At 50.0% G+C, this 27,118-nt stretch overlaps 1 protein-coding gene and 2 long non-coding RNA genes across 4 annotated transcripts in view; 2 read left to right on the forward strand and 1 right to left on the reverse strand.

The window, feature by feature from the left end:
* Positions 1-26,845, reverse strand: part of Mideas (mitotic deacetylase associated SANT domain protein) — a 68,467-nt gene extending 41,622 nt beyond the window's left edge. The window contains exon 1 of one of the 2 annotated variants that reach the window (XM_031357764.1): positions 26,685-26,845. The gene's annotated coding sequence lies outside the window, so the exon portion shown is untranslated. Of the gene's footprint in view, positions 1-475; positions 1,007-26,684 lie in introns of those variants that run through there. The other variant, XM_031357763.1, reaches the window with a different exon arrangement.
* Positions 1,036-5,542, forward strand: LOC116081143. The gene is made up of 2 exons (XR_004114720.1): positions 1,036-1,773; positions 2,636-5,542. It is a non-coding gene; the product is annotated as an uncharacterized LOC116081143 (long non-coding RNA).
* On the forward strand, positions 12,927-16,773 carry LOC116081142. The gene is made up of 3 exons (XR_004114719.1): positions 12,927-13,378; positions 14,190-14,346; positions 14,563-16,773. It is a non-coding gene; the product is annotated as an uncharacterized LOC116081142 (long non-coding RNA).
* Positions 26,846-27,118: the final 273 nt, after the last annotated feature.

Genomic DNA, 27,118 nt, shown 5'->3' on the forward strand with positions numbered 1-27,118 from the left:
CGCTGGAAAGAGAAGGGGCGCCCTCTCTCTAAGTTCTCGCTGCTCGCGAGCCTCTCGTCTCGCCTCCCCGGCCCGGCACGCCAGCGGGTCCCTGCGGTCACCACGTTTCTCGCGCGCGCGCAGGAGCAGCAGCCGCGGTCCTCAGCCGCTGGTACCCGGGACAGAGAGACTAGGGAGGGCTTCCCAGCCGGGGCCGCGCCTGGGTGGGCGGGCCGCGATCTAGCTGCGTAGCTGCACGAACACCACCGGGGCTGAGCTGCACACACACACAGCGGCGGGCGCGCGGTGCGGGCCGGGCGGAGGCGGGCGACGGCGGCCCACGCACCAGCTCCCGCCGCCCCGTAGGCCGCAGAAGTTGGCCGCCGGAGGCCTGGCGTGTGCAGAGCTGCAGCCACCGCCTGCACGGTCGCCCAGGGTCCCCTTGCTGGCCGCACCGCCTGCAGGCCTCGGCCGCCCGCCGAGCAACAGCACTTACCCGGCTCCCGCTCGGCCTCCGGCCTCAGCAGTGCCCCTTCCTTCCGCCGCGGGCCGCCGCCTTGGGTCGCCTCGGAAGAGCCCAGCCGCCTGCACGCACTCCCGGATTTTTAAAAACAAATAGGCGCTGTCGCTTCCCCGCGGCGTTCGCGGGGCTTCAGCTAAGCCCGCGCCTCCCGAAGCCTGGAAGTTTGCTGGCAGGGCCCGAGCGGGACGTGCGTGCTGTCACCCGCAGCTCGCGACCCGGCAGCCTTGGCGCGCCCCGCGCCCTTACAGTCCGCCTCGAGAGCGCTCTCCCTCCCTGCGTGTCACCCCAAGTCCTGCGATGCAGTGTCAGGATTGCACGGCTCTGACTCATCGGTTGAGCTCACAGCTTGAAAAAAAAAAAAGAGTGAGAGAGAGAGAGAGAGAGAGAGGGCGAGAGGCAAGAGCGAAGGAGGAGGACTCGCTGGCGTGCTACAAAGGATTGCACAACTCGAGGCTGGGAGCTCCGAGCGCCCAGTGGCTGGCCAGCGCGCGCGGCTCGGCGGCGAGCAGGAACCAGCTCTACCACTTCATCAGCACAACTGTCTCGGGGCGGCCTCCCCGCCTGCAGGCTCCGCGCCGCCCACTTCCTGCGACCAAATAAGGCTGGGAGGCGTCTTTAAACCTCGGGGCGGCTGCCGGGGCTGGGGATTTCCAGCAGCCCTTACCTCCACTTGCAAAGCTGTGGCCACCCTCCTCCCAACCCCCCAGCCTAGATCTGAGCCCCCATGGCTCTTCTGTAATCAACAGGCCACGCGGCTTGTTCCTTGCACATCAAGGTCAGGAGGAGACGGTGACGAAATGTTTGGAAACCCATCCAGCCTGCCAGGAAAGTGTGTGTGCGCGCGCGCGCCCGCACGCGCGCGCCCGCCATAATGAAGAGGGCACAAGGCGCTTTCCTCCACAAAGAGAACTGTGACTTTGGATGCAGTAAAACTGTGACTTTGGATGCAGTAAAACATGCATAATCCTCTCTGAGGCATTTCATTAACAGCCTTCCTGAGTTAGGATTTCTAGCTACCAGCCCGCCCGGGTAGGTTATAGAGAAACCAACCCTGTCTCTATAAAGGGACTTACAGGACCATTACTTAGGAGATGAAACGCTCCCGGATTGAATTCTCACAACCTAGGCCAAAGTTGGACGACGTTCACTCAAGGTCTTCTTAAACCACCCTGACATCATTTTCAGACTCTAGCCCGTGATGCCTCTTTCTGCATTTTGGTGGATGATAGGAAACTATAGAATTCTTCCAGAGCTGAGGGAACGAAAGTCAGGTGTGTTTTGCCGTCTGTCTGGTGTTGCTTCTTAAGATGAGTCAGAAAGCTTTCCTTTGAAGGAAAACTCACTGAGGGACACACTGTATTCTGGTAGCCACTCTCCCTGGCGTCCAGTCCTAAGAGTCAGGTGCAGCCCTTCCTCTCAGAAGCAGAAGGGCAGCTGACCCATTCTCACCCCTGAGAATGCAGAGCCCGAGTCTTCTTCACCTTACCTAGGGGAGTGGGTGACACAGACAACAGGGGAACCTGCACAGAAACTCGAGAGCACTAAGAGGCATGGCTTTCCCATCTTCACCCACCTCTTTGCTGGCTTCACCTCTGTGCACCTGGAAGGACTCCTCCCCAGAAGACAAGGGCTTATTTGTCCTGTTATGACAGGTCAGAGAATTAGCTACAAAACACCAATGAGTATGCCAGGGGACTAGACTAGATGACCTCTTAAAAATCACTTCCAGTTTAAGATCCATAATTCTGTGACTGTGGAAAAAAAAAAAGGAGGAGCCTGGGCAACCCATTTCTACAACGAAAAGTCCAGGCTCCCCAGTTTAGCATCCACTATGACAAGCCTCCCAACACTTACTTCCCTGTACAGTAACTAAACAGCTGTGTGAGTATATTTTAGCACTCATTCAGCGGATGGGAGTGCAAGTCAGAGACGCTGACGGCCTCACAGAAGGCCACAGGGTAACCCAATATCTCTGTCATCTCTCTTCTCATCCTCCAGTCTCCCAAAGAGTAGGCCGATGACCAGTCGAGGGACTCGGGTACTCAGAGACACAGTGCCTTAAGTACAGGCTGGCCTCTCAGTGCTCCTGGCAGAGGCTGGGTATAAAAGCCATTTTGGTTTTTCCATTTGCAGGTTTCTTCCTCCGTGTGACAGTTCGTCCATGTGAGGAAAACAAAAGCAACCCGCTTGACCTCCACTGTCCACTGTGGCCATTCCTTCATTAAACCTGCCGTAGTAGAAGACCTTGCTGAAGGAAGGCTCAGCCTCTGCAGTTAACCAGGGCCAGCCCAGAGGGAGCCCCTAAAGAAAATACAAACTGGCCCTGGGACATCTCAAAAAATTGACCTAGCTGAGGAGCACATTCCTAGAGGAGTCTGCCACCATAGAGCCAGAGCCCAGCCTCACGGTAACAAATGGGAGCCATTACTCTAAAGAGAACTGCTCAGCCTGGTCTCAGAGTGCTTCCCCGCTTCCAACACAGGCTGCTGGGCCAGTCCCAGAGCAGCAGAGAGGAGAGGCAGGGGGCAAGATGTACAAGAAAGAGAAGTGAGTGAGCTGGGGGTGGGGTGGAGGGGTGGAGCCCACGGGGGCAGTGGTGGGGGGGAGAACACCCTGCCTACCATGAGCAGCACACTCCTTCACTCAACAAAGTTTTTCTAAACTTGGGCCACCTCGAAAAGGAAAAGAGGAAGAAAGGAGAATTCTGACCGTGGTAGAAGTCTCCCTCTCAACAAGCAAATGAGGTGTTATGAGAGAAGCTATGGCCTTTCTGGGAAAGCCTTGGAGGTCAGTCCTGCTGCAGATATGACAGAGCAGAATCACTGACTTGAGAAAGTTTTGGTTTTTGAAGCTCTCCAGTCCCTCCTACAAGCCTCTGGGACCACCAAGAAGGTGGCCTTTCAGAGCTGGGGTTGGGATGAGCTGGGGGAGTTGGTAGGATTACACATGGAATGCCATTCTCCCCTACCACCCCACTTCTTCACAAACCACAGGGAAGAGAGGAATGCAGGGCTTCGGTTCCTGGTGTATCTGCTAAGAAACACTCTAGTTAGCAGAGCACTGAGGACTGGAAGCCAAGCTGAGTCCATCTGAAGTGGAGCGGAGCCTCCTGGGATGATGGTGACTCTTAGACACCTCAGAATGGATATCCCCTATGTCCAGCCTGTTAAACACTTCAGGGATTGGTGGGGAGAGGCTAGAGGGGTGGCTCAGCCGTTAAGAACACTAGTTGTTCTTGCAGAGGACCTGGCTTCGGTTCCCGGCATCCACATGGTGGCTCACAACTGTCCGTCCAGAGGATCTGACACCCTCTTCTGACCTCCACAGGCAGCGGGCACATATCTGATGCACAGACAACCATGCAGGCAAAAACGTTCATACAATTAAATAATCTGTAAAACTCTCCCGAAGATGAATTGTGTAGTGCATGAGAAAATCACATTAGATTTTATAAAGAATGGCAAGAGGCTTCCCAGAAGCCCTGGGGCTACTGCCCATCCCCCTCCACTGAGTTTCTGTCATCACTGTTCACTACAGAATAGAGTTCTAGGGCTGGGATGTGGCTCCGTGCCTGAGGCATGGCGTTGCTAGGGGAAGAAGAGAGGAAGAAAGGAAGAGCTTAAGAAGAAAGAAATGGTAATAGCAGACACTCCAATCCCAGAACTCAAGAGGCTGAGGCAGGAAAATCAAGAGTTTGGGGATATATTGGGCTACATACCAATACTATTTATGAGAGAAAGAGAGAGAGAGAGAGTTGTTTTCTTCTCTCTAGTCCCCATGTTGCATGCCTGCTCTTTCTCTGTCCCTTCCCTTACTCACTGTAGTCAGCACACGTGGAATGTTAACATTTACTGGGCGAAGAGACACTACGGAGGGCTCCATCCGCCCACAACGCCAGGTTCCTTATGTCCCACTGTTATTTCCCTTTGTGAAATAAAGATGCTACCTTTAGGACCTCCTTGCCTAGAGTTACAAGAGAAAAGAAAGTTGTGGAAAAGATAGGAAACCAGGACTGAATCTGGATCCTGTCTGAAATAAGTAAATGTGTTGTGTAGCCTCGGGACAGTTGTCTAGCGCCCCTCGGTTGGTGCTTTGGTTTGGGTTTTTTTGTTTTGTTTTTTTGCCTATAACAAATTCACCATATTTGGTTTTATGGGTTTAGAACTGTTATTTCTCTGCATTTATTCCTCCCTTCTCCCTTTCAAGAACTTAATTTCTCGAAAGATCCTTACACACAACCCCCACCCAAAAAAAAGGCCCCAGGATGAGCCTCTGTGAGACTCTACCAAAGGGAGTACTTCCAACATCAATTTGGTGTCTTATCTAGGGGGTCCTTCCAAGGCTGCCCCCACTCCATCCCTTTTGTATCCTTCCCACCACGCTGGGATCTTGAGCTGATCAGGGACAACCCCTCTGATGGCTGTGTTTCTTCCCAGGTCCTTCCTGACAGAGCAGAGAGCTTAAAGCCACCCAGTCACGAAGTTAAGCTGAGAAGCTCCTGCATTTGATCTCTTTTACCCCTGAGAACCAGGGAGACCCTTCCTCTTTGCTTCAGTTACTTCACCTGTTCTAGGGAATGCCTGCCACACCAGCCCCCAGCTGTCTGCATCCCTGGGTACTTTCCCTCCTGCCCCTCCCCCACAGGCCTAGCCAGGTTCCTAGTGCCTTTGTCAGCCCTCAAAGGGAGCTTCTATAGATGTCCCCAGTTGCTCCTGTCACTCTGGTAGAGAGACATCTGGCTGGCTGCAGGGAGAAGAACAAAACAGGTGTGGCTGCCAGGGAGGGCTGACCAGCAGGGCCAAGGGACAGAGACACCCTTTCTTTAAGAGACAAGAACTGCCTGCTTTCCCCGTGAATTGTGAATTGCTTTAGCATAGTCCCCAGGCCACTGTAGAACCAGCCCTGAACAGACTCTCCTGTTGGCCGCCGCCTGGAACTCAGCTTCCCCTACATCATCGCAGTGAGCCAGGAAGAAAGGAATCCCCAAAGATCCAATGTGTGCAATGGAGCAAGCTTTAAAATAAAAACTAATATTGATAAGTCATGGACTGAAATCCAAAATTCATAGTTATGCTAGTGTTTGGGTCTAGTTCCAAATCCTGGCTTGCACTAGCCTGGTGACCTTGATTTGAGCAGGTTCAACATTCTGTTTGCTCCTCTGCAAAGTGAAGGCGAGAGAGTTTTAAATGGCTGGCCCACACCAGCTCTTTGATCTGAGGTGGCCGTCCTCTCCTCACCTCCTAACTGCTCTCTTTGCTTCTGGCCATACACACTGCTATGATCCACAAACCATCAAAGTGCCAATTCCTTAGTAGTTCCTATTACCTACTGCAGAAAGCTGGGGTTGTGAACCAGACTGGTTAGCACACACTCATGTTCCTGGGACCATCCAACATCCCAGCCTGTGCCCACCCAACCACAGACAGGCAACCTGAGGCTCCCCAGGATGTCTCCACCTCACTCCAGCTTCCCCTCCTTTTCTCCTCAGCTGTAGGTAACCCATGCCCAGGTCTCCCAGCAGACCACAGTTTATAGCGCTTCCAGGCCACCGACTTTCACTCCTCCAAGCAAGGAAAGCTCATACATACAGTGTTAGAGTTCTCCAGGGTTTCTTCTACCAGGCTGGTTAAGTGCATTGCTGGCTAGAAGGTCACCGCTGCTCCACCCAGAGGAGCCTCTTGTGGGACTGACTGTGGTGTAGCTGTCTGTGCTGCAGGACCGCCTGTGAGCTGCAGCTGGGATATCTCACCTTGCTTAACTGCCATTTCCCACTCTCCTAACAGCACTTCCTCAGGAAAGCCCTGGCCCCCAAACCCCTTCTCAGTCCCCACTCCTACACTGGTCCTTGGGTTATCTTTACTCCATCATCCATGCATTGTCCTACTGTTTGCTGACTTTCCCTGGGTCAGAGCATCATGGGCCAGATCAGAGCTCCTGCAAGGCACAGCTTAGACCTTGGTAACTCTGATGTCAGCAGGGTACCTGTGCTTGGTGCGTAAGAGTGAACACTTTTGGCAAGAACTTTAATAAAACCATATATAGAAAATAGATCATGATTTAATGGCTACTTTCACTGCTTTTCTATCTAAGCACCTCTGAAATCGGGATGCTTGTGACCACAGATTCCACGTGTTTGTTACTGTTTGGCTTGGTTGGATTTTGGTTTCTATGAGTAAGAGAGGGTCTTACTATGTTGCCCAGACTGGCTTCAAACTCCTAGGTTCAGTCCATCCTTTATTTATTTATTCATTTATTTATTTATTTATTTTGGTTTTTAGAGATGAGGTTTCTCTCCTAGGTTCAGTCCATCCTTTATTTATTTATTTATTTATTTATTTATTTATTTATTTTGGTTTTTAGAGACAGGGTTTCTCTGTGTCCTGGAACTCACTCTGTAGACCAGGCTAACCTCGAACTCAGAAATCTGCCTGCCTCTGGCTCCCAAGTGCTGGGATTAAAGGCACAAGCCACCACTGCCCGGCTCAATCCATCCTCTTCATTCACCTTCAATACTGGGCCTATAGGCCTATACGTGTGATTTAATTACCAGAATTTTCTCTTTATAAAAGTTTTATTTTAGCCTGGCGGTGGCAGTGCACGCCTTTGATCCCTGCACTCAGGAGGCAGAGGCAGGCGGATCTCTGTGAGTAGAGGCCAGACTACAGTTCCAGGACAGCCAGAGGTACATATGGAAACCCTGTCTCTGGAAACTAAATAAATAAAACACTTATTTTAATATTTTTAATGTGTATGTGTGTGCACACGCGTGTGTGTGTGTGTGTGTGTGTGTGTATGTGTGTGTGTGTGTGTGTGTGTGTTGTGTACATGTGAATAGAGAAGCTGGCAGAGTCCAGGAAGGGGTACGGACCTTCTGATGCTGGAGTTACTGGTGGTGCGAGTCAGCCCACACCGGTGTTAGAAACCCAGCTCAGGTCCTCTTCGTGAGCAGTATGTACTCTCAATTGTTGAGCCAACTCTCCAGCCCCATTTTCTCTTTCTAGCTTGACATAAAATGACTTATTAGAATCAGTGGTTCCTTAAGTTCAGGGGTGTATGATATTATTTTTACTGACATGTGGCTTTCTAGGTCCTAGAGCTTACTACATGAAGTCCACTGCCTTAAGAGGCCTCCTGGTTAAGCTTGGTAGCTGTTAGGCATTCAAGTTCTCGTAAAATAACCTACAGTTTTCCAGGGAAATGAAAGACTCCAGTGTCCATAGGATGCAGGTCCATAGGATGTGGTATAGGTTCTGGACTGAGAAAGGTAAACAAAGGTCTTAGCTTGATCCTCACTTTTCTGGATGACTTACAAACCTATGCAACATATCTATCTAGGACATACCTGACAACCAGCACCCTGGGAGGAAGCCATTATCCCCATTTTATAGAAAAGGAAGCTGAGGGTAGAAATGGTGGAGTCACTCTCCCAAGGTCATACAAGTGGATTTGACTTGGACACACATCCAGTTTCCCAAATAAGGCAGGTGAATAAATTGAGGGGATGACTGGAGCCTGGTAAGCCTTTCTCCCTCACAGGAATATTTTGTCTGGCTCATATATTTTATTTTCAATGGATTTTATTACCAAGCTTTTGTTTTTGTTTTTTCAATCAGGAGATTTAGGAATCAGAGAAACAACTTAACAGCTAAGAGCCCTGACTATTCTTCCATAGGACCCAGGCTCAATTCCCAGGGTCCACAGAGAGGCTAAAACCTTCTGTAACATCAGTTCTATCTGACACCTTCCCCTGGCCTCCTTCACACAAATAGTATACAGACAGACATGTAGGCAACACACAGGCAAATCGTACACATAAAATTTAAATAATTAAAGTCTCAAGCCGGGCAGTGGTGGCGCACGCCTTTGATCCCAGCACTTGGGAGGCAGAGGTAGGCAGATTTCTGAGTTCGAGGCCAGCCTGGTCTACAGAATGAGTTCCAGGACAGCCAGGGCTACATAGAGAAACCCTGTCTCGAAAAGAAAAACAAATAAGCCATCAGTTGGCACACTGACTACAACCAAGTTTCCTTGGAGAAGGAACGGGAGAGGTGCGACAGCGGCGTGGCAAAGACACTTGGCTGTCACACATGCTGATCTGCTGCCGTTCCTCATCTTTCCTAGGTCATGGGCTTCCATCGTTCCTCATCCCACTTGTGCCAGCTTGTCACTTCATCCTCCCAGTTCCCCGATGACCTTCAGAGCAGAAGCACCCCTAGGGTCCTCTCCAGCTCCAAAGCCTGAGGCTTCTCTCTCTGCAGGCCCTCTCAGGCCAACCACCCTCCAAGGAGGTCACCTCAGACCCTCCTGCAGAAGCTCCCAGATAAACCCCTGCCTCCCCTTAGCCTCCTGCCCTTCAGCTTCTATCCCAGGGCTCCCCCAGGCCCTGTCACTTGTAGCCCAGCATTCAAAAGGCTGAAAGGCAGAGAGTCACTGGGGTGGTCAGCCCCTCAGGTGTGAGGGTGAATCAGAACCCCCACCAAGGCAGGAAAGTAGGATGGACTTCTGCAGCTGAAGATGAGCAGGGTTTGACGCACACGGAAACACAGACAGCAGGTCACTGGGAGGAAAACTGTAGTCTCAGCAGCGATTTTAGGATATGCAAATCAGAACGCCATTAAGGCCCCATTACAGCTGAGTCAACGTGAAAATAAATAAATAAGACAAGAAAGGTGCTGTCAGGAGGGCTTTGGGGAGACAGCTGTACATACACACTGCAATTGGCTTAACTCTTTCTAGAATGTGAGCTTACCTTGTCTTGCAAGAGTCTAACACTGACCAAGTAATTCGGATCAATAGACTACCTACCGCCCATGAAAACAATCGGACGCTCACAGCAACAGTCTATGGAGCTGAGGAACAGAAATCTACTTTGCTTAAGGTATGACACAGCGACAGGCTGAAATGTGAATGGGCTCAATGCACCGGCCAGTCTGATGAAATCACACAAGGTGTCAAAATTAGCCCAAAGAAATGTGTAGAGGCTGCTCTGCAAACAGACACCCACGGGAGCACCAGACGCAATCAGGTGAGAAGGCTGAACCGTGCAAACTGTTGCTGTGTGCTGTTTGTCCTTTCAGGCCGAGGAGGTTGGTTTAAATGACAAAGACTGCCAGTGTTCCCAAACAGGATCCGGAGCCTGCCCAGGCCAAGGTCCCAGAGGGGCCAAGTGGTTCAAGCCCCAGGCATCCAGAAGAGGACAAGAAAAGAAATGCAAACAGGTAAAAGAGGGGAAGGGTTGGGGCCAAAGGACCCCAGAACTTTCTTTATCAAGACAACTTTGAAAGACACCTCTCTCACAGAAGGGGCGAAGTTACCCAAATAAGCCCACACCATTTAAGCCCACACAGTCTCAGTGCTAAGGCTTACTGCTGCATGTGTGTTCTCGATTTTACTAATACCTCACTCTGGCAGCTTCTGGCGTGATACCAAGGCTCTTTGTGGGCTAGCCTAGGAACCCAGAAACCATTTATAGCATTGTTTCTATGGAAATACGTTTTAAGCTTCAAAAGAACCAAGCAGCTGACAACCGTGGGGCAAACACGTGATCTCTAAATTAGGGAACTGAAATGGGCGGGTCCCGAGCTCAGGAAGACAACCAGCTACTTAGATTCCGCAGCAAAGTAATATTCAGTCACCAGCAGTGATCAGAACTAAACCAACTGTCAACACTGGGTGAAGATGGAGCCAGAGTACCTATGAATGGCCACCATGTGCCAAGGAAATGTGACAGCCTATCCCCCACCCCCACCCCACCCCGACTCTAATCACATGCATGAGCATTGCTTGGCCTGGAAGACATGAACCTATACTGAATATCCCTCACAAGCATCCAGACAAGCCCCGAAAGCATGTTCTTTTTCTAATTCCTCTTGGACCTTAGCAAACTTCCAGACTATTTCAATGTGACCACAGACCAAAAGAACTCCAGATCTTTGACAGTTCTGGAATTTGGTTTTAGCATACACATGCTTGAGATAACGGAGTCCCAGATAGGCCTGGACATATCCAAGCCTATCTCCGAGATCTGTTACAGTGGCCCTTGTTCTAGCAAGCTCCAACCTGCCCGCTCAAGATACACCCAGAGCTCTGTAGCTCCACCCCACCCCAAGACTCCAAACTTTGCCAGTGAATCTCCATTTCCTGCTGAGGTCACAACCCTGGACTAATCACAGGGGAAGAGCAAAGAAAGGGTCTCCAAACAGAAATAGTCCCAAAAGTTCCCCCACTTTGAAGAAAAGGCTGCACAAAAGGGGCTACTATGAGGGTGACGGGGCCATTCGCAGGGCACAGCCAATTCAAAATTGCCCTAATATGACAGGGTCATCAGATGTTGGCTCTCAGCTGGAGCACAGCTCCAAGTTGCAAGCTGATGGAATATGGGGACTCAGACACCCTCTTTGATAAGCCAAAGGTAGACTGAATGAAGGTGGAGTTTTCCTAAAGCCGGCACTTTAAAACAGCTCGAAGTCTAATTCTGAAATGTGTTCTACAATGGACACGCCCGAGACACTACCTCACCAGGGCCCCACCTGGCTGACGCTGGGCTGTGGAGGTCAGTTTACAAAGCACGCCCTGCTACCTGTTAGGAACTGCAGAAGAGAGAGCTGGCTCTCACCACCTGGGGCTAGGGCTTGCAAATGAGTGGGTGGTTCTGGGCCTCAAGGGCCACATGTTCATCTTGCTGGCAGGATCCCTAGAAACTCAGGTGTGAACCACCTCCTGGGTCTCTGAACTACCTGGGGTTTCACCTACCAGAGTCAGGAGGCACAGTCCTAATGCTGTTAACACTGAAGTTACAGTGTGGGGTCAGGACAATCTGAAGTCCCCAGCCCTGGCATGCAACATCAGTAATAGCTGATAAGCCCGAGCAGTTGGGCCTTGCTGGTGCTAACAGATGGGAGGCTTACAGTCCCTCCCTGACCTTCCCACCCATTTCCGAAGTCTTTGATGTTGGGGCCTAATCTCTTTAAAGTATAGATAGTATACATCAAATATATAAATATTCCGAGCATGGCCTCTTCACCTGAGTCCAGCGTTTGCATTATGTCAGCTTTTACTCTGACCAAGCACTGGAGATGTTATCCATTCACTAGTATATGCAGAAGAGGTTTTATGCTTTACTTAGTGGCATTAAAATTCATCAACATTTTCCCATGAATTAGCAGCACCTTCATATTAACGCAGTACACCACTCCCCAGAATCCAGGGACCATAAATTATGTAGCCGCATGGAACCCTGAGGCCATTAACAGTTTTCCTGCTATTTTAAACAACACTGCCACAAATACCTTTGTGCTTATAGCTCTCTATTCCCTTTTAGAATTATTTCCTTCGAATTAATTCCCAAGAGGAGCTCTAATAGGTGAAAGGCAATTAGCATTTTCTTACAGCTTCAAGCTTGACATTTAAAAATATAGACTGTTCCCTGTGAGTTCAGGATCCTCTGGTTTCCTGAGCTCTTCTGGCAATGCCTCTTAAATCCAGCAATCAGGGCGCGCACCACCACTACAACCCTTGCCTCCGCTGCCTTTGTACGTATCAGAGCTCTGTACATGGCTATCTCCTCCCACCTGTGTGCATGTGTGTGATGAGGTGTGGTGGTGGTAGTTTGGTACGTGTGGTTTGTGCATGTCCGTGCACACACAGCTAGTACGTCCCAGCGATCTTCTGGCCTCCACCCCTATACCCAGGCCTGGGGTTATAGGCATATGTTGCCATATACATGAATGTTCGACTCCAAACTCAGATCATACTTGTGCATCAAAGGCTCTTACCCACTGGGCCATCTCTCCCGCCCCTGTATGTACTCATTAAAATGCATATTTTTCCAGAGCTGAAGAGCGCTAGCTGCTCTTCCAGAACACCCTGGTTCAATTCCCAGCACCTACATGGCAGCTCACACAGTCTGTAACTCTAGTTCCAGAGGATCCGACACCCTCACATGACATATATGCAGGCAAAACACCAATGCATATTTTAAAAAAGAGAGAGAGAATTATTTTTAAAAAACGTCCTGCTCTTCAGTTCCTCTGTGGATGGGCCACCCGGAGTAATGTCCTATGACTGAATGCCCTATGATGTTGGAAGTGGCATGACCACTTTGTTGAAGAAGAATGACAAAGAGACATTTGGAGGACTAGACAGTAGAGGGCTGGGTGGAAAGAGAAAAGGGTAGGTCCCACAGAGTTAAGGCTAAAGCAATGTCCACACACTGGCCATACTAAAATAAGCTGAAACCTCTCTAGACATCAGCTCACATATCTGCCACCCGGGCTCCCCCTGCTCTGATCTGCCAAGAACAAAGACAGGCTCCTAAAGGAATCAGAAACTCCAGTACTTCCAGGTTCTGGAAATGTGTCTAAGAACATCGTAAGCCATGCAAATCAGCACTGGTCTAACAGGCAAGCACTTCAGTTCTGCCCAAGGTTGCCTCAGCTTTGAGCTCATCAACCATAGTGAGAGAAAGATGTTTCCCACAGTACTCTCCAAGTGGCCTATAGACCCAAGATGCCTATTTGGTAAAGGCATGCTCCCACAGACCTCTGGTTCCAACCACGAGGCACCATGAAGGCAACCACTTGGTGGGTCGGGAGTATCTCCAAACGGGGAGTCCTTCATCTGCCCTAAGTTTCTGCTTCGGAGCTCCTGCTACACCCTGAAGTCACTCTCAGGAAGATAAGTTTCTCCCCACCCTCTAACAGGAAGAACGACCAGACCGAACAGGGCCTTCATCTAAAAGAGCCCTCTCTCTCTTCCACAACAGGCTGACTTGTTTCTCCTTCATTCCCTCTCCATGCAGAGCAGGAGACTGTGCTGCACAGCAGAACTCTGAGGCCACTGAGGGGAGCCAGGATTTGTGTTTCCTCTGGGGGAAAGGTAAGTCTATTCCCTTTAAACAGGTTCCTCACCACAGACACAAGGCCCGAGAAGCTGAGATCTGTATGCCCTAACTCCCTTTCTGCCTCATCAGGATCTGGGAAGCCTCAAAGAAAACAGAGTGTACCAAGGGGGTCATTTGTAGCAGCAGAAGCTAAAGGAGACTGAGGGGGCTTGGGGCTGTCCTGCAGACAACCAGTTAGTTCAGCTTGCAACCTTAACCACCTGAGCAGCAGTTCCCACTGCGCCCACATCCCCTCAGGCTATCCTTAGGTCCCTGTGGAACCCCTACTGTGTGTCAGGCAGAACTCCAGGCCAGTGAGACTCCAGGCATACCTGCATCTGACTCCCAACATCTCACAGTTAGAAACTGATTCCAGAACCTCAAAGGCGGGCGTGGCTCAAAAGGCCGTGGGGAAGCAGGTGACTTCTAGTTGGCTCTGTGGACATCTGCCAAGAGGAAAAAGGGCAGGCAGGACATTCCACATGGAGGGAATAATGAGCAAATGCAGAGGGGAGTAAAAGCAGACAGAGGCAATGAGGACCTGGCTCCCACAGGAAGGACTAAGCTAAGGCCATAGGGCTTCGTGCGAAAGGAGGTGGGTTGGGACCTAAAGCCAGGGCCTCGGTGCTCTTCTGAGGAAGGTGGGGTTTCTCCTGCAGGATGTGGGCAGCTCTAAGGGTTCTTCAGAAGGGTGACAAGACCAGAGCTGTATTTTAACAGAATAACTCGGGTCCCTTGAGACTTCATTTCCGCCTTAAGACTTCATTGCTGCCCTAAACACAATGTATTTCATCTTGATATGCATAGGGCACCTCAGTGAAAATTAGCTCAGAGTGAATATGGAGAGTACAGCTTTTCCTCGACAGCCTGGCAAGCCTGATCCTACATGGGTCCTGAAGCTTCAACATCAGGAGAAAAAAAAAAATCCTCAACTCCTACTGATGGCTGCCACAGCTAAGTACTGGTAAGTTCAAAACTGCATTTTTTTTCTTTTTTTTTTCTTTTTTTCTTTTTTTATTTTATTATTACATAGACACACCAGAAGAGGGAGTCAGATCTCATTATGGATGGTTGTGAGCCACCATGTGGTTGCTGGGATTTGAACTCAGGACCTTTGGGAGAGCAGTCAGTGCTCTTACCCACTGAGCCATCTCACCAGCCCTCTTTTTTCTTTTTACAGAAATTAGTCCATTTGTCTAAGACTATTGGAACCAAATGGTCAAGGAACCCTTACTTCAGAGAGACGGTGTGAGGACAGGAAGGGGGCTGGAACTTACAACAACTTTTGGGAAGTCGAATAAGGATGTGACAGACAATGCTGACATGCTGACAGTCCCAGGCAGACAACGAACGCCCCAGCTCCTATCTCCAGGGAAAAAGGCTGGGTAGAACATCTTAACCTAGATTGACATCTTCAGAACTGGAAGGGTGCCCATGACTAGAGCACCAGAGGCCTCAACTGTTCCACAACCCAAATCAGAGGCCAAACACTAACCCCTGGTCTGACCAGCAAGATGGTACCCTCCCAAATACCTCATGATTCTGAGAGTCTCCTACAGCCTTGGAAAAGGAACAAAATGCCAGTCCTAAGTGTTACCCAGAGAGCACCACCACCATATGCCTTGGCAAATGTTCCCATGGGGCAGCGCGAAAGTTTTCCAAATGAAATCAAAAGTTCCAGCCTGCCTTCGAGCTGAGATGGTCATCCTTCCCCACTGGAATGGCTCTAATTTCAGAGAAGAAACCCAACTGCTAGCAAGATGCTGCTCAGCTGTCCAGAATCCTAAAGCTCAGCAGAAGGTGAGAGATTTGGAAAGATGTCCAAGAAGATTATGGTCAAGAAGATGTTTTAAATGGCCCAAGAGGGATGTCCGGTCTCATTCTCTCCCACATCCAGAAGTTCCGATCACATCAATCGAAGTGCTAGAATGGATTCTACGGGGGGAAACCTTCCAGTTAACATGTGCACCCCTCCCTCAGTTTCAGACACCTAGCATTGAGATCCAAAAGAAGGCAGAGTTCCACCCACCACTGAAGATTCTGCAGGCTCCAGGGCTAGGCTCCTGGGGACCAGCAGCAAGCACACAGACAGATAAGGTAAGCTGAGCTGACTAAATGGCTTTGCCTAGAGCAGGTCTCATCCCCGTTGGTCAGGACCCCCAGAGGGTTACCTATCAGATAACTACAATACAATTTGTAACAGTAGCAACATTAGTTACGAAGTGGTAATGAAATGGTTTTATGGTTGAGGTCACCACAGCATGAGGAACTACAATAAGGGTCACAGCATGAGGAAGGGGGAGAGCCATGGCTCAGTGCATGAGTAGTGGTACCCAAAGGCAGGGGAAGTTCAGAACTCACTCTAGAGGGGTGGGACCATCCAGGCCTGAACTCAGCAAAAATCCGAGGTCAGTGTCTCTTCATCACCTTGGCTCTGATTCTGGGTATCCAGCTTCCCACCAATCCTGATTGATTTCCGAACCTTCCTCCAGGACATTCAGTGAGATACCTAATATCCTTCTGGTAGATTTCTTTTCAGTTCAGCTAAAGTCACCTTCTACATGCAGACCTAAGAACTGCCTTCACCCTGCATTTACACACAGACCCCTGTGGCCCATGAAACAACACTTCACTCAGGCCAAGGGGTTTCAGCTGGGGATGTAGCTCAGCGCTAGGATGTTTGCCTAACATGCAGAAGGGGCCAGGGAGGAGAGATGAAGGGTTGCCTCTCTCTATCCCCCCCTGTGAAGAATCTAATTGCAATACCTATCACTACCCCAAAGAATCAGAGCCACCTGAGAACCGCGATGTGGCAAGTGCTGTGAAGACTACAACTCTGGCGCTTAAACTGAGCAGGCGCCTTGCATTACACGGATATGTGTCAAAAATAAAAAGCGATCCCTGCTGTCCTGGACCTGCTCAGAGAAAGGTGGACTTGGGCTGGGGAAACCTAGGCTGTAGACCCTGCAGAAAGCTATATCCCAGGAAATGCCACTCCCAACTCCATGTACCCCCTCCACAGCAAAGCTTCCACAACTTAATTCCTTAACCAATATGTCTTTCCAAACACTGTGTCTTGATTTCCCGAGAACGGATCAATGGTGGATCTACCTTAACCCAATTTAAGAAAGTCTAAGGGAGAACTTCTCTCAAAAAATGCAATGCAGCATAATTTTGTGCACAAAATCGCAGTCTCTGTTCTCATCATACACCAAGCTTTCTCCTCCTCGGGTTTTCCTGACGGCCTGGTTTCTTCCGTTCTCGACTCACTGCCTTCTCAGTCTCTGCTGTTGACTCTCTTCAGCCACAGCCTTTAGCCAGTGATCTCCCCACTTCCTCCTCACATGAAGTCATTGACTCTGTGAGCTCCCACAGCTTTCTATGTACTGGTGATCCCCCCTCCCCTCAAAAAAAAAAAAAAAAAAAAAAAAAAAAAAAAAAAAAAAAAACTCTGCTCCAAAATGGCCTACAGGCCAAAGAGGCCAGATGATCAGGCTTGGGGTTGCAGCCACCACTCTTGCTTAAATGGTGTGTCTTTGGAGTAGCCTCGAGAAAATCAGGTGGGCTACTGAGCTGGAAGGGCCAAACCCCACAAACAGTACTGTGGAGGTTTCCTGCTGCAGACCGATTTGCCCACTGGACATCTCTCTCAGATGTCCCAAAGGTTCCTACCTGTCAATATGGCTGAACTCAGACTCAATTTCCCCCTAAAACCTGTTCTTCCTTCCACGCCTTGAACAGAAATCTGAGCTCACCTTTTAACTTCTTTTTTTGTTTTGCTTTGTTTTGTTTTTTTGAGGGTTTCTCAAAAAACAGGGTTTCTCTGTGTAGCCCTGGCTGTCCTGAAACTCACTCTGTAGACCAGGCTGGCCTCAAAATCAGAAATCCGCCTGCCTCTGCCTCCCAAGTGCTGGGATTAAAGGCGTGCACCACCACTGCACAGCCACCTTTTGACTTCTTTGCACTAAACATTCAGTGGGTCCATCAAGCCAAGTCCTCTTTCAAGGACTGTGACATCTCACTACGGCCCTTTTGGGCCCCTCTTCCCCAAGCTCCAATTAATCTCTGTGCTACAGTTTGAGTGGGCTTTGGAAAGGAAATACCCATCACCCCTAGGCACACACACCTATCCACTGTTAGCTGCTCCCCACTGCCTCCAGAGTGGTCCAGGCCTCTTTGCGGGCACATACAGCAAGCGCCTGTACAAGCGCACGACCTGATCAATCGCTCCCACCAGTACTCAGCAGTCTCTCTCTACCACTTGCAATTTGCTCCCAAGCAGATCTGCTGTACCTCCGGCCTGGCTGAGCTGTCCCCTGTCTCTACACCACTCTGGTTCCCTTTGCCACGTGGTGGATGCCTACTTGCTTTCAGATTCTCAGGAGGCTCTCTGGAAACCCCACCTTCATTTTTGTGAGGGGTGGAGGGGGTGTTGTGGTATTGTTTTGGTTTTTGTTTTTCTGGTTTTTTTTTTTTCTTTCTTTCTAAGACAGAGTTTCACTGTGTAGCCCTGGCCATCCTGGAACTTGATCTGTAGACCAGGCTGGCCTCAAGCTCAGAGATCCTCCTGCCTCTGGGATTAAAGGCATGCATCACTACCCCTGGTAACCCTGTCCTTCATTAACTCCAGGGCAGCCATACATACATACTCTGCAAGGTCATACCAGGCCTTCCCTGACTTTTCACTCTCCCTTGACCCTGGCAGAGTTAACTAGTCCTGAACACTGAATTACCTAATGCTTAACTGCTCTTGGACAGTGTGCCCACTGTCCCCTGGAAGAATGCAAATGTGGAGTGGACACTTGAACTTTTCTCATGCTTTTGGTTTTTGCTGTTTTTTTTTTTTTTTTTTTTTTAAGACAGAGTTTCACTGTGTAGCCCTGGCCATCCTGGAACTCAAGAGGGGAACTCCTGAGAGTATCCCCTTTCTTCAATGCCATGCTCTCGCTAACCCAATGTAGAGTGAGAGAGAGCTGAAGACAGGGAGAGAAAGCGCACCTTGTAAGCCATACAGTGCAAAGTTACCTCTGCTACGCCTGTGAACAGTTTCCTTCTCTACGACTAGAGATGTCAGATTCTAAATGCCATCCGCCAGCAGCTTCTTGTTGAGGTGGTAGAAGCCATCCTGAGGCCCTGCCTCCTCTAGGGGCAAGACAAGGTGCTGGCGTGGCTGTGGCTCCTGAGGTACCCAGAGTGCATGCAGAAGAAGACACAGCTCCACACTGGGTACTTCTGTGCAAGCCCCTTGCTGGCCTTCAGCTCGAAGTTCGAGGAAGGGTAGGGGTAAGGAGAGGGCATGCAGCAGACCACGGCTTTAGAGCGAGGTACTCCACATGGGTAGTGCCCTCTCTCAACCCCCTGTCAACCACAGGCAACCCAAACACAATCCGTAATCCTAGGTGAACGAACTGCCGTTTAAAACCAGCTCCACGGATCGCCCTTCCATTATCCCCTGAGCGCCTATTTGAAGAACCTTTCTTGCTTAGCCCCACACAGTTGTTCCTAACTCACAGCCCTCACGATCTTCCCAGGAAGTACACAGCAATGGGCTCTCTTACCACGTTCACTTACATGATACGAATTCAAATAGTCAAGCTTACAAGGAGGGAAAGCAGGACAGGAGAGGGAGATGGGGAAGGGGAGACAGAAGATAATACAACAAGGGGAAAAAAAAATAGCCACTTAAACCTGCCTTTCCATTCAGGAGTAAGCGTGTGCTAAGAGCCCCCAGCCTGTTGTGGTGGGGCATCATGAGATAGACATTTTACCATGCTGAGTAATACAATAGCATTTTAATGAACTACTATTTCATACTTCATATCCCTCCCCACCTGCTGTCCAATCTCCTTCTATAAATAGGGTGGATTAAGATAAATCTATGTATCGAAAGCTTGTATGATGCAGGTATGACAGTGCAAACCTACAATCACGACACTTGGAAGCCTGCAGGAAGATCACAAGTGGGAAGCCAGCTTGAACAAAGAGCAAACTCTAAACTCTAAGACAGTCTGTTTACAAGGAAAGACCCAGTCTCAGAACAGAGGAGGTGGGGAGCAACTATGCCTGCCGAGCACCTGGTGTCCACTAAAGGACTTTCACGGTTAATCTTAAGTATATTTGTATTCCTTGCCTTATCTACTGTCCCACCATATTCCATTCTCCCAGGGACAGACTCACACTCAGGCAGCTCTGCCCTCTGTGTCTCACAGGCTACAGGCTTCTATGAGCATATGGGACCCACTCACAAGAGCTGCCCCACAACACTGGCCCTGTGTTAACCAGCTGTTTCAGGGCATCGGGTCTGTGTTGCTGGGCCTTCTCTTCATCCCTCTCAGGAGCTGAGAGGGTTTCTATGTCTGGCTAGAAAGCTTGGGGGACTTAACAAATTGTTAACAATTAAAATTAATTAAGGGCTAAAGGTGACCGGGATGGGCTGGTGGAGGGGAGAGAATGGGGGGGGGGGTAAGAGTAGGAGTGGTGGGGGGAAAGGCAGATAGATCTCTGTGAGTTCAGGGCCAGCCAAAAACAAAACAGAGAGGAGAAGAGAAGAGAAGAGAAGAGAAGAGAAGAGAAGAGAAGAGAAGAGAAGAGAAGAGAAGAGAAGAGAAGAGAAAGCGAATTTTGGATTGAAGGTGAATTTGGTGTATTTGTGGCAACACTGTTTGCAGTTGCAAGGGCTGGAAACAATCCAAGCATTCCTCTGTGACTAGTGGCATAAATCACGGCATTCACACAGCAGAATAGAGTTCAGCCTCAGGGAAAGTGAGGCCTCCTCACATGGGCTGGCATAGAACGATCTCCAAACTTCTGTGTATGGATCCATATTTCCCTGTTTGCTAAGACTACAACTGGAGGAGTAGCTGAAAAAACATCACATGTATTTTCGTCTAAGAGAGAGGAACCATAGGACTGCAGGCGTGACGAGCGTCAGAGGATGGGCCCTCCTTATCAAACTTTATGTAATAACATTATCAAGTTTCTCTTTTGTACATGTATGTGTGTGTTGGTGTGTGGTGTGTGTGCAGTGCATGTGCGTGTGTGTGCATGTGTGTGTGTGTCATGTGTGTTTGTGTGTAGTGTGTGTATATGTGTGTTTCTGTGTGTGTGGTGTTTCTGTGTGTGTGTGTGTAGCATGTGTGTTTGTGTGGTGTGTGTGTGTGTGTGTGTGTGTGTGTGTGGTGTGTATGGTACATGGATGCATTAATGTGTGTCCATGTTCACATGGATGGGCACACACATGTACAAGTGTACACACACATAGAAGGCCCAGAGCAAATGTCAGTTGTCCTCCTCCATTGCCTGTCACCTTCTGCACTAAGGCAGAGGCTCTCACTTGATCCCAGAGCTCACTGACTCCAGCCAGACTGCTGCTGGGATCTCATCTCTGCATCCTGAGTGCTGGGATCTCAGGTCGGCCATTATGTCCTTAAGTGTGTAGTGAGAATCCAAACTCCAGTCCTCAGACTTGCATGGCAAGTACTTTGACTGGTGTGTCACTGAGTCATTCTCCAGCCCTTTATTAATATTTTACAATATCTTCTGGGCTTTGTATTTTTCTTAGGAAAAAAATCTTTCATAATTAATAATGTGTATTTTTCAGCCAAGCAGTGGTGGTGCACGCCCTTGATCCCAGCATTTGGGAGGCAGAGGCAGGCAGATTTCTGAGTTTGAGACAAGCCTGGTCTACAGAGTGAGTTTCAGGATAGCCAGGGCTACACAGAGAAATCCTGTCTCGAAAAACCAAAAAAAAAATAATAATAATAAAAAAAATTAAAAAAAAAGTATTTTTCTAATTCTCTTCCAATATATACTTTATTCCCATGAAACATATCATTTGAACCCCGAACTATGCATATATATTAGCTTCCTAAATAGGAAACGGAAAACTGGGGGAGGGGCATCTACTAAATTTAAAGAACACACCTATAGGGTGTGTTTTATAATATGTGAATTATATCTTGGGTATAAAAGAAACGAAAAGAAAAACCATGGGCTGGTGAGATGGATCAGTGGGTGGAGACCAGAGTTCAATCCTTAGGATCTGTAAAGGTGGGGAAAGGGCACTGCCCTCACAAAGTTGTCCTCTGACCCCTACACATGCCCCACATCACACATATGCATGCCCACACCCACTCACACACATCACAGAATAGTATTTTTAAAAAGAAAGAATCTAATTTACAAGGTAAGGTTGTGTGGGTCTGAGCCTGAGAACTCTCATTCTTCAGGGCTCCTGCCAGAGCTTGCCCAGGATCCCCCCAACACTCGGTTTTCTACTTTAGCCTACTTTTAGAATGTCAGCCCCTGATTGCACAAAGCAAGCCTGCAGCCACCTGGGAAACAACCCATCTCCAGTCTTGCCTCAGGTTCCCTCAGAAGACCAGGCCAACCTAGAGAATAAGCCCACGGCCTTTAAGACAGGCCCCAAGGCATAGCAGGGAGGGCATCACAGGTGGGACAGCACACCCAAACAGGTCAAGGAGGAGTGAGCCTGATGCTGGACAGATGCTATCTGACGTCCAGAGAGAAAGCAGTGCAAGACATGGGGAAAATCAAGGAGGTGAAGAGTCAGAAGGGTTCATCATCATCATCATCATCATCATCATCATCATCATCATCATCATCATCATTATCATCATTCATCGTGTTTACCAAAATGTGCTGTAAGTGGAAGAACAGGTCTAGGGATATAAATATACACAAAACAAGGGCGTCTAGCTGAGTTTTAAAACTGATCACTGTCAGCCAGGCGATGGTGGCATACACCTTTAATCCCAGCACTTGGGAGGCAGAGGCAGGCAGATTTCTGAGTTTGAGGCCAACCTGGTCTACAGAGTGAGCTCCAGGACAGCCAGGGCTATACAGAGAAACCCTGACTCAGAAAAAAAAAAAAAAACAAAAAAACAACAACAACAAAAAAACTGATCACTGTCATCTCTCTAAAGCTGCATTTAAGAAGCTGAACAGTTGGTCTGAGTGCAGCCATGCTCAACAGAGAAGCTGCAAACCCCTCCACCAGTACTAAGGTTCTCTTCAGCAGAAGGCCTCAGTGGATGTTACCAGGGTCCCACGCACAGGGAAACACTTAAGGAGGGAAGCAGGAAGACAGCAGGGCAGAGCCAAGTGGAAGGGAGGAAGAGGAAGGCATTACCGGCCTCCAGGAAAGCATGAGAGGCCGGAACGCTTGCCACCAGTGCTTGGACAAACACCCACAGCGGGTCACTGGGTCAGGGCTGTGATTGGAGGCAGGAGAACAGCAGAGGCCAGACTTCTACGAGGAAGGCACTGACCACCAGCCGGGAAGTTTGATCCTTACCATGGAGACAGTGGGGAGCCATTGAAGGCTGCTGGGTAGAAGGATGACCCTTGCCAACTGGCATTAAAGTTAAGATTACAGAGCGGCCCTTTATCTGAGGCTTATTCAAAGCCTCGTGTGGATTTCAAGTGGTACTTAAGACACAAAGTCCTAACACTCTGGCCCTGTGTCATGTGGACCAGAAAAAGAACGTTTAAGGGTCTCACAAAGAAACGCTTCATTGAGACCTCAAGCGAGGGCCGAGGGCCGCTTTAGAGAAGGAACCAACCAAGCACGCATGTGGTTCCGCACGGCCAGCCACAGCATCTGGAGGATTGCAACACTTTCTTCAGAGTCTGGAATGTCCTCTTCAGCCAGGGCTGCTCCACCTCCCTATTTTGGAGGTAAGCTTAACTATGTCAAAACACTGCATTAGGTAGGTGGTGCAGGGCCCAAGGCAGCAGAAGGGAGCAGAAAGCTAGAAATAGAAGTTTTAACTTAGACCGCATAAAGGGCCTTCTACACTGAGACCACCTTCTTCACAAAATCTGCTTCTCCCAGGAGCATTTTGATTTTTTTTCCCCCCTGGAGTTGCTAAACTTCACAAACATCCCCAGTAGCATTTCCTATTGGAGCAATAAAAGTATTTGTTAACCTACCTCAGGTTTTGAGTCGGAGCTTGTTTTCTAACTGCGATTCTAACTGTGCATGGCAAAGCAACAACAGGAGGGGCTCTGAAGTTAGTAGCAACATCAAGCATTTACATAAGGTGGGTGAAGTAGACAGAGGACCACCAAGGGGCAAGTTCTTTGAACAAAGGCAAAGCCAGTAAACCAGGGGAAGGGCCTGAGCTCTGTGTGAAACTCAGCCAGGCCAAACTGGAGATGTGGGGGACAGACTTCTGCAGATGACTCCACAGCTCTGGGGACCAGGCCTTGCAAGAGGCCCCTCCCCGATATCCTGCCAGCCACCACCAGGCAAGTTTTAGGTGTTTCCAGTCTCATCAAGGACATAAAAGACCATAAACTCAGACTTCTCTTTCTCTGAGGGGTCGGAAGGAAACCTGCTCCTCCCATCAATCTTGGTATCACTAGGACCTCACGGAGGTGGGTTTTCTGGTCAGGTTTGACAAGAACCCTGACAGACAAGTTCAGTAAAAACTCAATATCCCCCCGAGCAATCAGGTTTTGCAATTCCAGGCAACTCCTACCGGAGTGGGGCGAGACTTTCCAGAACTCTCCTGCTTTTACATGCTTTTCCTCCAGTCTCTGAAAGCACACGGATACCTACCAGGGACTGTGTGCCCTAATGTTATGGTCTAACAAGCGGTCACTATGCCAGTGACATACAGATGACACAAGGCTGCAAACCGGCAGTTGGCTTCCAAGTGAAATTCCACAGTTTGGCTTGAGAAGCCATATGAAGGAACACCAGCATGTTCCGGTCACCAGTAGCTGCTGCTCTGAGCAGAGGACCATGCGTGCACTGCAGGGGGTTGGCGCCAAGCAGTCACATAGTAAGTAACACCACAGGGAAAGGCATTGCCTGGTGAAAGCCCAGGACAGACTGTATGACTGACATCTGAGGTGACAGTATGGCCGTGCACAAATGCAGCACTAGCACTCGCTTCTTTTGACTTCTTTGACTGTGTGGGAAGGATTGGGTGGTTCTCTGTAACAGCTGATGCTCTCAAGAAACTGTTAGCCTTCTCTTTTGTGCACAGGGGCTGGGCCCCTGTGGTGGGATATGACACACACACATACACACACACACACACACACATATACACACACACACACACACACACACACACACATACACATACACACACACACACACACACACACACCGCAGACTCATACACTTAAACGCTTGGGCTTTGAGTTTTCAAATGCCTATACGGGGCTCAGTGTCCCTGACCGACACCCCACCCACCCCACCCCCATCCTCACCCCCAAACCTGCTGCCTGTGGATCAGATTATAAGCTCTCTCTGCTACTGCTCCAGGGCCATACCTGCCTGCCTGTTGCCACGCTCCCCGCCAGGATGATCATGGACTCACCCTCTGAAACTGTGAGCAAGTCCCCAATTAAATGCTTTCGTTTATAAGTTGCCTTGGTTACAGTGTCTCTTCGCATCAATAGAACAGTAACTAAGACAGCCTGCTTCCCTGCAGGGCAGCATTCGGATAGACATGAAGACCCCTGTCCTGTAGGCTGTACTGTACTGTAGGCCTCACTGAGGAAGTAGGTGTAGGGACCACACTGCAGAAGATGTGAGTCACCTTACCCCCACACCCATCGACAACACAGACACACAGTCTCAGAGCCCAGCACATTTCCTTTAACCACTAAGCATGCTTCCCCTTTGCCCAGAACACAATAAAGGAATTAGGACCCACCTAAATGTCTGCAGCTGATACTTCCAGGCTCAAAGTCTGGCTGGCCAGCTCAGACCTACATGACCCGTGATTCTTCTTTATAGCTAGCCCCGGTCCTGCAATTCTGCTAATTCAAACAGCCCTTCAGTTAAGACAGGGTTGGCTAGTCATCTCCTATCTCCTTTTCCTGCTGACGTCATCCCACATTTTCTCAGGACAAGTGAAGGTACAGTTCTTGGCACAATGTTCAGGCTGCCTAAGATATTTATTCTGTAGTAAGTAGTAAGGGGAGGCCGCTTTTCCTGAGTAGGCTCCAAACTCTCAAGAGATCAGCAAGCTGTCAGAGAGGTTAAGGGAGAGGCAAGGAACAAACCATCCAGCAAAAGTTAAAGGGTAAGAAGAATTCGGGGACTGCAGTTAAGGCCCAGATCTGTCCTGAAGCATTTGCAATGCAAATTTAAGTGTTTTTTTTTTTTTTTTTGTTCACCACCACCACCACCACCAAGATCTTGCACAATAGCCTGTGTATAAACATCCACGCCAACAAAGCCTGACTGTGCAATCACGCAGTAATTACAGACCAGCAGGAAGCTGCTGCTAGGGACTGCACTATTCAACCTCTTAGACATCCCATCTCCAACCGTCCATGGCCTGTACACACATTCCTGCACACATCGCCCTGTCCCCGCCGCTGCTACAGCTTCAGGCACAAATCAAGGAGCCCTGGCGCCAGCTGTTGGGCCACGCCAAGACCCCTGCTACTATGCAAAGATGTCATAAACTTCTCAGCTGTTCTTTAAAGACCCAGAGCCACGAGGCTACTGAGGGCGTCGGGAACCATCATCTAAGTTCCCAGACAAACTCCTGCAGCCCTAGCAGTTTTAGAACACAGAAAAGAACAAGATGCCACGGAGTCCAATGGAAGCGGCTTTTTGGGTTTTATATAGAAAACACTCACATATGCACGTGGGTGTGCTGACAGTTTTTATGGCTAAATTGCAAAGTGTTAGGCCTAAGAGAGCTTACTGTTGGGTTCGGGGCGTGGTGGGGAGGGAGGAAAAGTGCAGAGTCGGGAGGGGCTTGTTTCAAGGAGGCCTGGGGATAACTTGGGGTTTGTTGGTTGGAAATGGATAGATAGGGCTGTTGAGCCAAACTTCTGAGTGGCTCTGCTCTTTTCGTCACTGCAAGGCCGAGCAAACAAAAGTAGAGGGAAAGTTCCTGTAACTTCCTTCCTGCAACCTGGTGGAGGGCTGCGTAGAGGAAGGGAACGTTTCCCGGGGAAACACCGGGAAGGGCTGGAAAAGTAGCTGCATGCAACCCGGAGAGATGGGTGCAGGGCTGACTCCGGTCGTAGGTCCCAGGAGGCCCCTTCCCGGCATCGCTGCGCTCAGGGGTCGCTCCCGGAGAGGGCTAGGCTGCAGCCAGGTCGGTCTAAGTCCCGAGGAGGCAAATCAGCCACCTCAGGGGCGCGACACCGGCCGAGATCTCCGCCGCCCTGCCCCTCTCATGCACCCCCACCCCCAGCGCCCCAGGGCCCGGCCGGCGCCGCCAAGCCCCGACGAATTCCGGATCCCTCCTCCCTCCCGGAGCTCCACGGCGGGGAGGCCACCAGGCTCCTGCGACTCACCTGCACGCTGATCTCTGGGCAGCTCCGAGGGGGCGCGGGACGCAGGGGAGAGCGACCCGCAGACTCAAACTTTGTTGCTCTCGGGACGGCGCAGTCGTCACTTCCTCGCCGAGCAGGCGGCGCGGCCAGGGCTGTGACCCAGCAGCTAGCGCGGCGGCGCGCAGGGCTCTGCAGCCTCCTGCCCCGCCCGCGCCCCGGCCCCGCGCGCCTCCGCGCGGCCCCCAGCCAGACCCTCGGTTCCCGGTGCTGCAGAGGCTGTGGAAGCCTCGCCCCAACCCCCACCCTGCTCTTGGGGAAAGTGCGATCAGAGGCGCCCTGCTCTCCCTTGGGTCTAAAAAGCTGCGTTGGAGCTCAGGGGCTGAGTTTAATGGACCCTAGGAAAAAGTCCCCCACCTACATCCCCCCCACGCGCGCGCGCGCGCACACACACACAC

This window comes from Mastomys coucha, unplaced genomic scaffold (genome assembly GCF_008632895.1).
Source record: "Mastomys coucha isolate ucsf_1 unplaced genomic scaffold, UCSF_Mcou_1 pScaffold6, whole genome shotgun sequence".
Lineage (NCBI taxonomy): Eukaryota > Metazoa > Chordata > Mammalia > Rodentia > Muridae > Mastomys > Mastomys coucha.